Below are 12,761 nucleotides of genomic sequence, written 5' to 3'. Positions count from 1 at the left end.
TGGTCTTGAACTCCTGACCTCGTAATCCATCCGCCTCGGCCTCCCAAAGTTCTGTCATGAGCCGCCACGCCCTGCCAGAACTACCGTTTGATCCAGCAACCCCACTACTGGGTATCTACCCAGAGGAAAAAAGTCATTATACCAAAAAGATACTTGCACACGCATGTTTGCAGCAGCACAATTCACAATTGCAAAAAATGTGAAACCAATCCAAATGTCCATCAATCAACAACTGGATAAAGAAACTGTGGGTGTGTGTGTGTGTGTGTGTGTGTGTGTGTGTGTGTGTGTGTCAGCCATAAAAAGGAATGAATTAATGGCATTCTCAGCAACCTGGATGGGATTGGAGACCATTAGTCTAAGTGAAGTAACTCAGGAATGGAAAACCAAACATTGTATGTTCTCACACCTAAGTGGGAGCTAAAGTACAAGTATGTAAAGGCATAAGAATGATATAATGGACTTTAGGGACTTGGGGGAAAGGGTGGGAAGAGGGTGAGGAATAAAAGACTACAAATTGGATTCAGTGTATACTGCTTGGGTGATGGGTGCACCAAAATCTCACAAATCACCACTAAAGAATTTATTCATGTAACCAAGTATCACCTGTTCCCCAAAAACCTATGGAAATAAAAATTTTAAAAGCAATAAGCATTAATAAAAAAAAAAAGACACAGATGAATGCCACTTAAAAAATACATAAAAATAAAAAAAGAATGCTCCTTAAAGGAAATTCTTGCCTTGTGGTAAACTAGATGAACTAGAGTTCATCATCCTGAACTTCTCCTGCCCCACACCTGGTCTCTGGGTTCCAATAGGAAACCACACCTGCTCCTATGGTAGCCCCTAGCCCACAGAGGAGTCCTGATTCAGAGCTCATGGTCAGCTCCAGACTGGAAGCTCCTACAGGAAGGGCTCTTTTCTCTGCTTCTCTTTTGTAAGCAAGGTGCTCCTGAGGGCATGGCCTATTCACATGAGAACCAGCTGCTTATTGTTGTATTAAGAAAAAAGGGAAGTATGATGAGGCCCCTGATCCTGTGATTTGAATTTTAGGAAAACTATGGACCAAATATTTAGAGATAAAACAGTAAATATCCACAGCCTGTAGCAAAAAGTGATGCTGGTGAAAACATGCAGTTCCAATTCATTTGTAAGACTCATACATGTGAAGCTTAAACCAGGTAATTCTGTATTGTTATATCTGAAAACTAGTGAAGTAGGAAATAATCTTATGAACAGTTTACTCATAAGTTGAGCTTAGTTTTACAAATTAAGAAAATACAAATGGATAAAAAGCCTATGCAGTATTACTGTATCTTCGACATAAGAACAACTATCAGCTTTGGTGCAGGGGGAGGGGATATTAACACTGAAGGACCGCCACTGCCAGATCAATCATATGCTACAATTAAAGGAGTGACTGGCATATTAAAAATGCCGAAAGAAAATACTAAACTATACTGAGTAGTTCTGAAAATACCGGGCAATAAATAAAAAGAAAATAGAAGAAATAAAATATTATTTATCATGACAATATAAATGAATATGCTAAGCAACATACTGATCTTGGATTAAATAGTGGCAGTGGTGGGAAGTAGAAAATAGCAGATGATGTTTTAAAATGGTCTAAAGGAGGCAACAAGTAAGCATGAATCAGAGGAGGCTTCCAGCAATTGCTGCAGTCACTATACATTGCCACTGACGAAGGCATTGAACTAGGCATTGCATAGTTATGGTATTTAAATCTCACCACAATCTAAGGAGGTTCACATTATTATTCCCAATTTAAGGTGAGCAAACTTAAGTCACTCTTTTAGTACGAGCTAGTATTCAGAACTGTATCTGGGCTGAACGCAGTGGCTCACGTCTGTAACCCTAACACCTTGGGAGGCCAAGGCGGGTGGATCTCTTGAGTTCAGGAGTTCAAGACCAACCTAGCCAACATGGTGAAACCCCGTCTCTACTAAAAATACAAACATTAGCTGGACACGGTGGCAGGTGCCTGTAATCCCAGCTACTTGAGAGGTTGAGGCGGGAAAATCGCTTGAACCCAGGAGGTGGAGGTTTCAGTGAGCTGAGATGGCGCCACTGCACTCCAGACTGGGCAACAGAGTGAGACTCCCTTTCAAAAAAAAAAAAAAAAAAACCGATATCTGATGCCAACATTCTTTCTGCTGTGTAGCTCTAGCTAAGATGGCAGTGGAAGCAAGACACCTGAACATCTTTCTTTGAGAAAATCATAGAAAGACCCACAATGATAGGGTGGTCTCTTAGGGAATGTGAGCTTTTGTGCTGAATTAGACAGGAGATAGCCTGGATAGACTATTGGAACACCAGTCAAAAGAGTTAAGATAATGGGAACACTGAAATACGGTAAAAATCGTAAAACTGGTGTGCTGCGGAGGACAGCAATAAATGACCTGGGAAATACTTTATGGATGATTGGAGACTGTGAGCACTGTCTGATTCAGCAGAGTTAGAATGGTGACACACTCTGTCTCTCAAGTAACACCAACCTACGTTCGAATCCTAACTCTGCTGTTCTGTGATTTCAGAACTGCAGTTACCTCCCTCACCATCAGGTTCCTCATCTGTTAAAAGGGACAAAGAGATCCTCCCTCTAGAGCTGCAAGGATCGCACGAGATGCCATGGATAAAAAGCATGGTACACAGTGGACATTCAGTAAAATGCCATGATCCAAAAAGAGATCAGTCCCTAGGCAAAGCTCACAGGTATGTGGTCCACAATGAATGCCCCAATGTGGGCATGGCGAGGACTTGTGTTGATGAGAGTAATTGAATCTCTGAGGATTAAGCAGCTCATTTTCTTCAAGAGAACATGGAGTTGGTAGGATAATTCGTTAAGCATTCATTAAAAAATATTCATTTTTTTCTATTATTCTATTATTTCTTTACACTAGATACTATTATCAATGCTTTATGTATATTAACTCAATCTGCATAACAAATGTATGAATCAGGAACTATTAATTATTTCCATCTTTAAAGTGAGGATATTGAAATGCAGAGCATCTCAGTGCTTGCCTGGGGTCACATAGCTCCTGAGGAGTAGCACTGGGATTGGACTCTTGCACTAAAGCCCATTTGTTCGATCAAAACAATCTATCATCATCACAAGATGGGTGATGGAGATGAAGGGATGGATAACACAGATATTATATTTCAGTGTGGGAGCCAAACTCAAAAACAAGGAAACAATAAATATGCAATGCAGTTGAAAGCAGTGATAAATGCAATGGGAAAATAATGTAGGCTAGAGGATGGGCTATTTCACACTGAGGCAGGAATGACCTTTGCTGACTGAAGAAAGGATGTAAGAACCATGTGCCATAGTGTAAACAGTTAAAGCCCTCGTATCTAGAATAAATAAAAAACCATTACAGCTCAATAATAAAAAGACAACCCAATCAAAAATGGGCAAAGGACTTGAATACACATTTCTACAAAGAAGAATGACCACTAAGCACATGAAAAGATGTTCAACATCATTAGTCATTAAGGAAATACAAATTAAAATCATGATGAGATACCACTGTGAACCCATTAAGATGGTTAAAATAAAAAAGACTGACAATAGCAAGTGTCGAAGAGGATGTGAAGAAATCCAGCCTTCACATGTTGCTAGTAGAAATGTAAAATGTTCAGCAACATTGAAAAATAGCTGGCAATTTCTCAAATGGTTAAACATAGAGTTACTATATAATCCAACAATTGACTTCTAGGTACATACCCAAGAAGAATGAAGACATGTGTCTACTTGAGAAATTGTACACAAATATTCATAACAGCATTATTCACAGTAACCAAAAATTGGAGACAATCCAAATGTCTATCAACCAATTAAAGGAAAACAAGAGGTGGTATGTCCAATCAGTGGAATATTATTCAGCAATAAAAAGGAATGAAGTACTAAATTAGTGCAACCTCTATGGAAAACAGTAAAGACATTTCTCAAAGAACTAAAAACAGAACTACCATTCAATCCAGGAATACCACCACTGGTATCTACCCAAAGGAAAAAAATTATTACACCAAAAAGATACCTGAACATGTATGTTTGTTGTAGCATTAGTCACAATAGCAAAGACATGAAATCCACCTAATTGTCCATCAATGGATGACTGGATGAAGAAAATGTGGCTTAAACACACATGTGCATATACATGTATACACCATGGAATACTACTCAACCATAGAAAAGAGTGAAACCATGTCCTTTGTAGCAAGATGAATGGAACTAGATGCCATTACTTTAAGGGAAGTAAGTTGGAAACAGAAAGTCAAATACCATATGTTCTCACTAATAAATAGGAACAATGTATGAACATGGACATAGAAAGTTGAATAATAGACATAGGAGACTCGGAAGGGTGGGAGGTGGGAGGAGGGTGAGGGATGAGAAATTACTTAATAGGTATAATGTACCCTATTTGGATGATGGTGACATTAAAAACTCAGACTTCACCACTGTGCAATATATCCATGTAACAAAATTGCACTTGTACCTCCTATATCTATACCAATAAAAGGAATGAAGTACTTATATATGCTGAAACATGGATGAGCCTTGAAAACATGCCAAGTGAAAGAAGCCAGGCAAAAAGATCACATATTATGTGAATCTATTTATATGAAATGCCCGGAATAGGCAAATCTATAGAGACATAAAGTAGATGAGCTGTTGCGCAGGGCTGGGAGGACAATGATGCATCTTCCCTTTGGAAGGTGATAGATAAGGGGTGCAGAGTTTCTTTTTTGGGAAATAAAAATATTCTAAACTTGACCATGATGATGAATGCAAAACTCTGAATATACTAAAAACCATTAAACTGTATACTTGAAATGGGTAAATTGTATGGTATGTGAATTACATCTCAAGAAAGCTGTTAAGAAAACAGGTGGAACCATAGAGACCACAGTAAGATGCCTGCATGCTATCTTAAGAATGATAGGCAGTTCTTGGATAGCTTTGGGCGCTGGCATCGCACAGGGAAATCAGTTTTTGGACCATGGCAGTCAACTGGGTATGAGAAGATGAGCCTCGATGGGGTGGAGGTGGTAAAGGTGAAGAGAATGCAAGCAGTTGAAGTTCTAACTCCATTATAAAAAAGAAAAATACAAAAAAAAAAATCACCCCACAAATTAAGAACAGATGTGTATCAGCTGCCTGCTGTGATCCAAACGCATGACTTTCAACTCCCCAACATGTAGTCTCTATTAGAGAAGGCAAGCTCTTCCTTCTCTCACGCCTCCTACTTTTTCTCTATAGGACCCCAGATGGGGAGAACAGTTTCCATTTCCCAACCCCAATCCTCTTGTTTGAGACAGGATCTCACTCTTTCACCCAGACTGGAGTGCAGTGGCATGCTCATGGCTCGCTGCAGCCTTGACCACCTTGGCTCAAGCAATCCTCTCACCTCAGCCTCCTGACTAGCTGGGACCACAAGCACATGCCACCACACCTGGCTAATTTCTGTATTTTTTTGTAGAGACAGAGTTTTGTCATTTTTGTCCAGGCTAGTCTCGAACTCCTGGGCTCAAGTGATCCGCCCACCTCGGCCTCCCAAAGTGCTGTAATTACGGGCGTGAGTCACCAAGCCCAGCCTCCATTTTCCCTTTAGCCTTTCTAATTGCATGAATTGGTTAAGACTGTTTCAAATCCAAGAGAAAAATCACTAGCTTTTCTGGTTCTCATTAGTTTTTTAGTTTTCTAAGTTTCTATGCCAATATCAATTATATACAATTGATGTATGATAATATAAAACTTAAGTGGTAGAATGTTTTCTTTTTAATTCTACTCTGTAAATATAAAAATTAACAAAAACCAACATATTAAAGGAACTTGTAGTTTACAATCGTTTCACACTGAGTCTACAGAATTTTGCTACCTCATTTTACAGAAAATTTTGAGACTATTAATTCTGAATAGTCTTAACATCTCATCTGTAGGCTTATAAAGGTGTCTTAATCTGTGTGCATTCCTCCTTTCTTCTGGTTTTAGAGGAAGAAAAGAGATCTTCTCTTTCTTCCTAAGGATGGGTTCTTTACTGGGCTCACTTTACATTTGTTTCCTACTTCATCTACTTTTTCTTTCTTCTGTATCTGAAAACTTTTCTGTCTTCTTATCTCTCCTGGTTCTTTCTCCTCAGCATAGAAACACATTTATTCTTTATATATTACTACCTCTGTTTTTCAGGGTCAAACTTCTTAATAGTCCCAGAGGCTTACTTTCTTTTCTTACCTTGCTTTCACTACACAACTCATGGACTGCTATCTGGCACATCTAATGTGCCGTATCAGTCTATTTTCAGAGCCACTCACATGATTGCTCAGTCTTTTCCTAAATAAGCCATTTACGTCTCTGGCTTATGTCTCACTCCGTATATTCTCCTTGGAAACCACATCCAAAAGTGTATCTCTTCATCCCAGGTCTCACTCCTGAATTTCAGATCCACTAATCAACTGTACATTCAATGTCACCACCCGGTTGTCTTTCATTCAATATGTACAAGAAAGGACCCATTACTTTTCCCTCTAAACAACCTCTTCCTTCCGAATCTCCTAACTTGGCTAACCATTCATCTGGTAAGCCAAGCCAGATACCTGTCATTTATGAGTCTTTACCAGTTTTCAAATGTATGTCCTGAGCTTGCCTCTTGCATAGGACAGGTCCTACTGTACTGTGATTGCCATTTGCTCCTGTCACCTGCATTGGAATAAGTTCCTTGAGTACTTATGTCCGCATTCTCACTTCTTGATTCAGTTGCTGGAAACTAGTCAATGTTCAATACGTTTGTTGAATGGATGGATTCAAGACTCCTTAAATGGCTCTTCCATAAAATCTTCCTTGATGCTACCTTTAAACAAAGGTGGTCCTTCTATTCTTTAAGACAGAACTTAATTTTTTAGAGGAAAATAGAATTGGCCAAGCCTGGTGAAGATGCTCTGGCCCCACATACGTTAAGGCTGAGTAATATAGTGAAACTGGATGTGGCCACAGCCTGTTCTGTCTTTGTAGAGGGTGCTGTGCAAGTCTGTCCTAGCATGTGAACAACAACCCAGACAAGGTTGGCAGCTTTGCCTACGTATCACTTTCTTCTACTGTGGCTCATAAGGTTATTAGGGGCAGACGCTGTGGCTCATATTCACTGTCTACACTTCTGATACTTTTAGGCCTGTAAATATTTCTTAGTCAACTGATTGCACAGAACCTAAATAACTTGCTCACAATTTTCTAGCTCTGATAGTTAACGTTTTTTACTTCACTGTCTTGGAAACTTTAGTACATGAAAAATACAAACATCATTCTAAATCATATTCAACTGGAATAAAATATCTTAATCTCCTATGAACATGATGTGACATCTACCTAGGAGGAGCTATAATAATGTAACTGAAACTCTTCCTTCTTTTTTTTCCATTAGAGGCACAAAACTGGGGAAATTCTTCATTTCTACATGCTTTCTTTTATAAAAGCAAACATGTACACATTTCTCAGTATGTTAAAGTTTCTCCGCTAGGTATTGAGAAGAATAAAATGATTTTAAATACAGTTTCTCTTCTAAGTGATTTTTGTCAACCCTCAATAACTTGACTCTTTTTACTTATTAGTACACTTTCAACATGGCATTTTTCAAAAGACTAAAAAATGCTTGCAGATTAATCTATAAGTTAAGGAAACTATACAAGCATTGTAACAGTAACTGCCTAATTAAGATCTAAAATACAAAATAAATATTACAGTGTGTCTAAACATATTAGCAACCTGTAATCTATCTTTTCAAATATTTTTTAAAGCAATTGAGCCTTCTTTCAAGTGCAATCTTAGTGACAAGCCCATAGAGTAAAAGCACAGAGGCAGACGGTTGGGTGGCTGCACACCCGCTCTGGGGGCTGTGGTGCCTGAGGTTGAATCCAGTCTGACCAAGCAGCCCTGGCATCACAGACAAATTGCATGGCTCTCCATGGTGCAGTTTTCTCCATGATAAACAGGGGATGCTAGCTGACCTTATCTTATAGACTGTTGCTTTGGTGACGTTGTGAGAATAAAAAGAATTAATTAATATAAAGTACTTAGGTAGCCAGGCACTGTGGCTCATGCCTGTAATCCCAGCAGTTTGCGAGGCCGAGGCAGGCTGATCACTTGAGGTCAGCAGCTGAAGACCAGCCTGGCCAACATGGCAAAACCCCATGATTTAGTAGAGGTTTAATAGAAACCTCTACTAAAAATACAAAAATTAGCTGGGGGTGGTGGCAGGCACCTGTAATCCCAGCTACTCAGGTGGGAGGCTGAGGCAGATTTATTTGAATCCCAGAGGCAGAGGGTGTAATGAGCCGAGATCACGCCATTGCACTCCAGCCAGGGCGACAATAGAGAGACTCCGCCTCAAAAAAAAAAAATGTACTTAGAAGAGTGGTTGGCTCTATGTCAGTGTTATTATTATTATTATCGGACGAAAATGTTTTCTGTTTGACACTAAAATACTCAGAGGAAGAATTCAATTACCAGATATTTCTATGTATCTATGTTTATATTCACAGAGCTAAGATTTCTGGCTATTTGGCCAAATGTTGAACTTTGGATCTAATGTGTAGCATCAGAGCTGAAGCTCCTGTGATTCTCAGAACAGGCTACTTCTGATATCAAGGTTAATTGGTGTGCTAAATATACATATCTTACAGAGGTATAATGAGTGCTTCTGCAGTCTTTGAATTATTTTTCAAATTCATAGGATGTTTTAAATTTTAAAAAGCTCATGGAGTTATAGAATTTGGGGGATGTAAAGGGCTCCAGGGGTTCCCTAGCATGACCCTTAATGTGACAGATCTTATTAATAAGAAAAATAAAGCAACTTGTCAAGTCACTTCATCAGGATCATTCAACTACTTAATGATATTTAACTATGACTGGAACCCAGGTGTACTTGGGACTCAGCGTAATTTGACACTATATTGCTGACACAGGTTTTTCTTCTCTATTCTGTTCCCAGAGACACTGTATTCTAAGGCGAGATTAAGGGAAAGGGTTTGGGGAACAGTCAGATTTGGGCTCAATCTGGGTTCAAGGCTAGCGACATAAGGAAGGGCATCTTCACATCTCTAGTCAGTTGCTTCATTTGCAAAAATAGGATACTAATGGAATTACTATGAGCGTTAAATTACATAATGCATCTAAAGAACTTGACACAATGCCTGGCACAGTGTAAGCACTTCACAAATGTTAAGGATCATTATTATAATTATTGTCACATATATCACCATGGTTCTGAACAAATTATATGTTCAACGTTGGTACCAAAAGTTCTTTTTCTCATTTGCCAAACCCTAAGACATATTTCTTCAGTCAATGATTTTCCACAGGGTGGCAGGGAGTGGGTGTGAAAGAGTGAAAGAGAGAGAGCTGTGCATGTGCATGTTTCCATTATTTGACAAAGTCAGGTAGCCCTGGATCCTATGGCTTCTTCAATTCCCCTCAGCTTACTTGCGGTCCCTGTGATAATGGCCTGTGTGCTAACCCTAATATGCAAAACCTGACCCTTGGATCCTCCAGTTGACAAGATTTGATTATGGAAGTAACATTCCCAAGGAAGTAGGGCATCGGTTATGGAACTTCACCAAACTTCAAATGTTTACAGTAGCACAGACAGGCCATGATGAGACTGAACGGGAAACCTGGTCAGCACATGATTTATACCAAGATAAAAATGCTTGGAAATTTGACCTTTAAACCAAAAGGTCTGTATCATCAGCTGTAGCTGTTCTACAATCTGAAATCGAAAGCTGGAAGGGTCTTCAATTGAATGTGAGTATTTCAGAAAAATAAATACCAGTGGGATTTTCTATTAGTTCTGAAAGTCTAAGTGAAATATATCTAATTTACCTGTGAAAACCAATGTAAGCAATATCTGGAAGAGTTTTCTTGTTTGCTCATTTTGTTTAGAGTTGGAACCCGCCTTTCAGGAATGAAATGACAGAGCTATAATCCCTAGCAAAAAAATTCCCAAATACATCATAGAAACTAGGATAATCCTTCATGAAGTCAGAAGCAAAAAAAAAAGAAAACAGGAAATAACTTCCTCTACCATTAAAATAACCACAGCATCCACTCCTATCCCCATTCTTCCATTTCCCCAGGTCTGACATTCTGCAGATGACCGCCCTTATTTGTCCCTACATGTTTTCCAAAATATAAAAGTGAAATAGAGTCCCAAGGGCACTGTACTTGAAAGGTTATGAGAGTTAGAGAATTTTAACCATGCCTGCCAAACCAGCAGATGGCTTGTGATTATAATTATATGCATCAATAAAACGAATAATCTTTACAAAATTTGAATTTCTACTAAAGTAAGGGATTTAGTAAGCAGATGCAACAGAATGCATTTTCTTTAACCCTTTTGGTAGACACTGGTGTCTTTCACACACAAAAAAGATCCAGGACTGCGTAGAGAGTAGGTTGTGTACTCTAATTTTTGCCCCTTTCTAGAGTAGTCATATTGTCAGCCTCAATCTTTTCCTGATTTCATTTACTTCATGAACATATTTCAACCTCACCTCATTTTCACCCTTCAGAATAGAAATGTTAAGACTAATTCTCTACCATTGTTTGATATTTGAAAGAAAATTTAAAAGAGGTAAATACTTTCATTCTAATTCATACCAAGTATACTATAGAAACAAAAGAGCAAACAGTGGACACATCTTTCTATCTGATGGTATTCTTTTACAAATTAGATTTTCAATAACACTTTTTTGTTTTCATATTCTCTTTAATCTACATTCCAGGAATGAAAATACTCTTTATTCTATTTAAATAATTAACCATTTCCTTTCAGTTTGCTTCTGCCTGTCATCATAAGTAAGGGCAACTAAGTTTTATCTCATGCCAAGCATGAATTCACTCATATTGAAATTGGATATATATATGACACATCTGAAAAAAAGGATGTGGTAAGGTTTACATACTGGCCTTCTGCCATGTTTCCTTCATGAAGGAACCTCAGAATTTAGGGAATTAAGTTAAGCTAGCTTTGTTTACTTTCAAATCTTGGAAGGAGTAGAGAAAATGTACCACAAAAATTTTCATGCTTTTTTTTTTATAAAATAGTAATGGAAATATTTTTATAGAATTACCAAGTGTAACTCTTCATTAGAACAGTATCAATTAATATACATTTCACCCAGCATACCAACAAATATACTATTTAAGAATATTTGGAGAACCTATATTTAGTGCGGATATCTCTAGCACCTTCAAAGTTAGTTGCACTATATAAATAAAAAAAAATTAAAACAGTCTGATCTAAAATGCTCCTATAGTATTGAAGTTAACTACACTTAATAGTGTAAATAAGTTACTAATAAAACTTTAAAGGTATTGACATTTTTGCAGGTCAATGCAATTTACCTATGGACACAAGATATACGAGATCAGAAAGTCTCAGCAACAAAATTCTTTCAACTTACAACTTAAATGTATACATCAAACCCTATCAGAACAAATGTTCTGACAAGTTAAACCAAAAGAGTAATAAGTTTTTGCCTAAAAATTTATAAATTTGATGTAACATTTGACAACACTATATTCAAATACTCGTAAAGAAATTCAGATATCTCTTGAGTTCACTGGAATGGAATTTTATATCCTAAGATTAAATATTCAGCAATTAACTGGGTTCAAGATTCTTTACATAGGTGATGGAAATAAATAAAGTAAAATATTTTTCAATTATAACATCCTTAAAGAGGGAAAACTTAAACCAAATTCAATGTATCAATTAAAAGAAACAATCTAAGTCAAAAAACTTACGAAGTAAATCCCAAAGGTGCAAAAAAATTAAAAAAAAAAAAAAAAGACAGAAAGAAGAAAACCCCATAATCTTAAGAGTTAAAGACCTATGCTGTAAATACTTAAATTATATATGTTTCCTTTTTAAATTCAATGAAATTAAATATTTCTGCTTATAGGGAGTTTAAGTTGAAGAGTAATAACATTTTTAGGTATACTTTTGTTAGCTACTAATAAAACTCTGCATAATAAGCCAATTTAATCACAGATGCTTAATATATGTTTAGAATTTTTAACATGTTACCTTAGTCTTGATATGAGCATGCAGACACATAAAATGGAATTGTCACAATGCTTCAGGGACACTCACAAAATTGGGGGCTCTGGAAGTGAAAATACGAGAAAGAGTTCTGTACCGGTACGAGCGAATGCACAGGCGGTGTGTGACATGACATTGGCACGTCCACTGGCTGCCTCAAACCGCAAGCGAAAGTTAAAATCACCAAACACGATATGCCAGGGGCATTAGGTAGATGATGTTACTTAATTTTCACATAAGTTATAAGGCAACATTTATCTCCCATCACTCTTGCTCCCACCTAACAGACCAGGAAACTGAGGCCCAGAAAAGTTAGAGAACTTATCCAGGGCACAGACTGAGTCAGTGGAAGAACCAGGTTTCAGATATGTGAACTCGAAAAGGGAGTATTGTAGATTCTCTTGTCACTTTGTCACTCATATGGACTTAGGATGACTGCCTTATTCTCTAGCAAGCATTTTATAGCTCCTCTTAGATGGGGATCCTTAGGGGTGGCAAAGAGGTATTACTAACAGCATCTGCTACACTCTTCTGAACTAAGCAGTTTTAATGTTTATTTGTTAAATGAGTGAATCAGAATAAAAGTTCAGTAACACAAAGTTTATTTCTGAAAACACAAAATAAGTTTCTCAAATT

General features: G+C 37.6%; 1 protein-coding gene and 1 long non-coding RNA gene across 46 annotated transcripts in view; both read right to left on the bottom strand.

Moving 5' to 3' along the window:
- Window positions 1-12,761, bottom strand: part of ST18 (ST18 C2H2C-type zinc finger transcription factor) — a 308,472-nt gene that overhangs the window by 125,928 nt on the left and 169,783 nt on the right. For 23 of the 45 annotated variants that reach the window (XM_030938053.1, XM_030938064.1, XM_030938067.1 and 20 more), the window contains one exon: window positions 12,111-12,189. The exons of the other annotated variants lie outside the window; for them this stretch is intronic. The gene's annotated coding sequence lies outside the window, so the exon portion shown is untranslated. The remainder of the gene's footprint in view (window positions 1-12,110; window positions 12,190-12,761) is intronic. 45 annotated transcript variants of the gene reach the window in all.
- The window catches only part of LOC115899698, a 186,952-nt gene that overhangs the window by 4,408 nt on the left and 169,783 nt on the right, over window positions 1-12,761 (bottom strand). The window lies entirely within an intron of this gene.

The sequence above is a fragment of the Rhinopithecus roxellana genome, chromosome 9 (genome assembly GCF_007565055.1).
Source record: "Rhinopithecus roxellana isolate Shanxi Qingling chromosome 9, ASM756505v1, whole genome shotgun sequence".
NCBI classification, from domain to species: Eukaryota; Metazoa; Chordata; class Mammalia; order Primates; family Cercopithecidae; genus Rhinopithecus; species Rhinopithecus roxellana.
The sequence above is the reverse complement of the archived record's forward strand: the minus strand, read 5'-3'. Positions and strand labels throughout refer to the sequence as shown.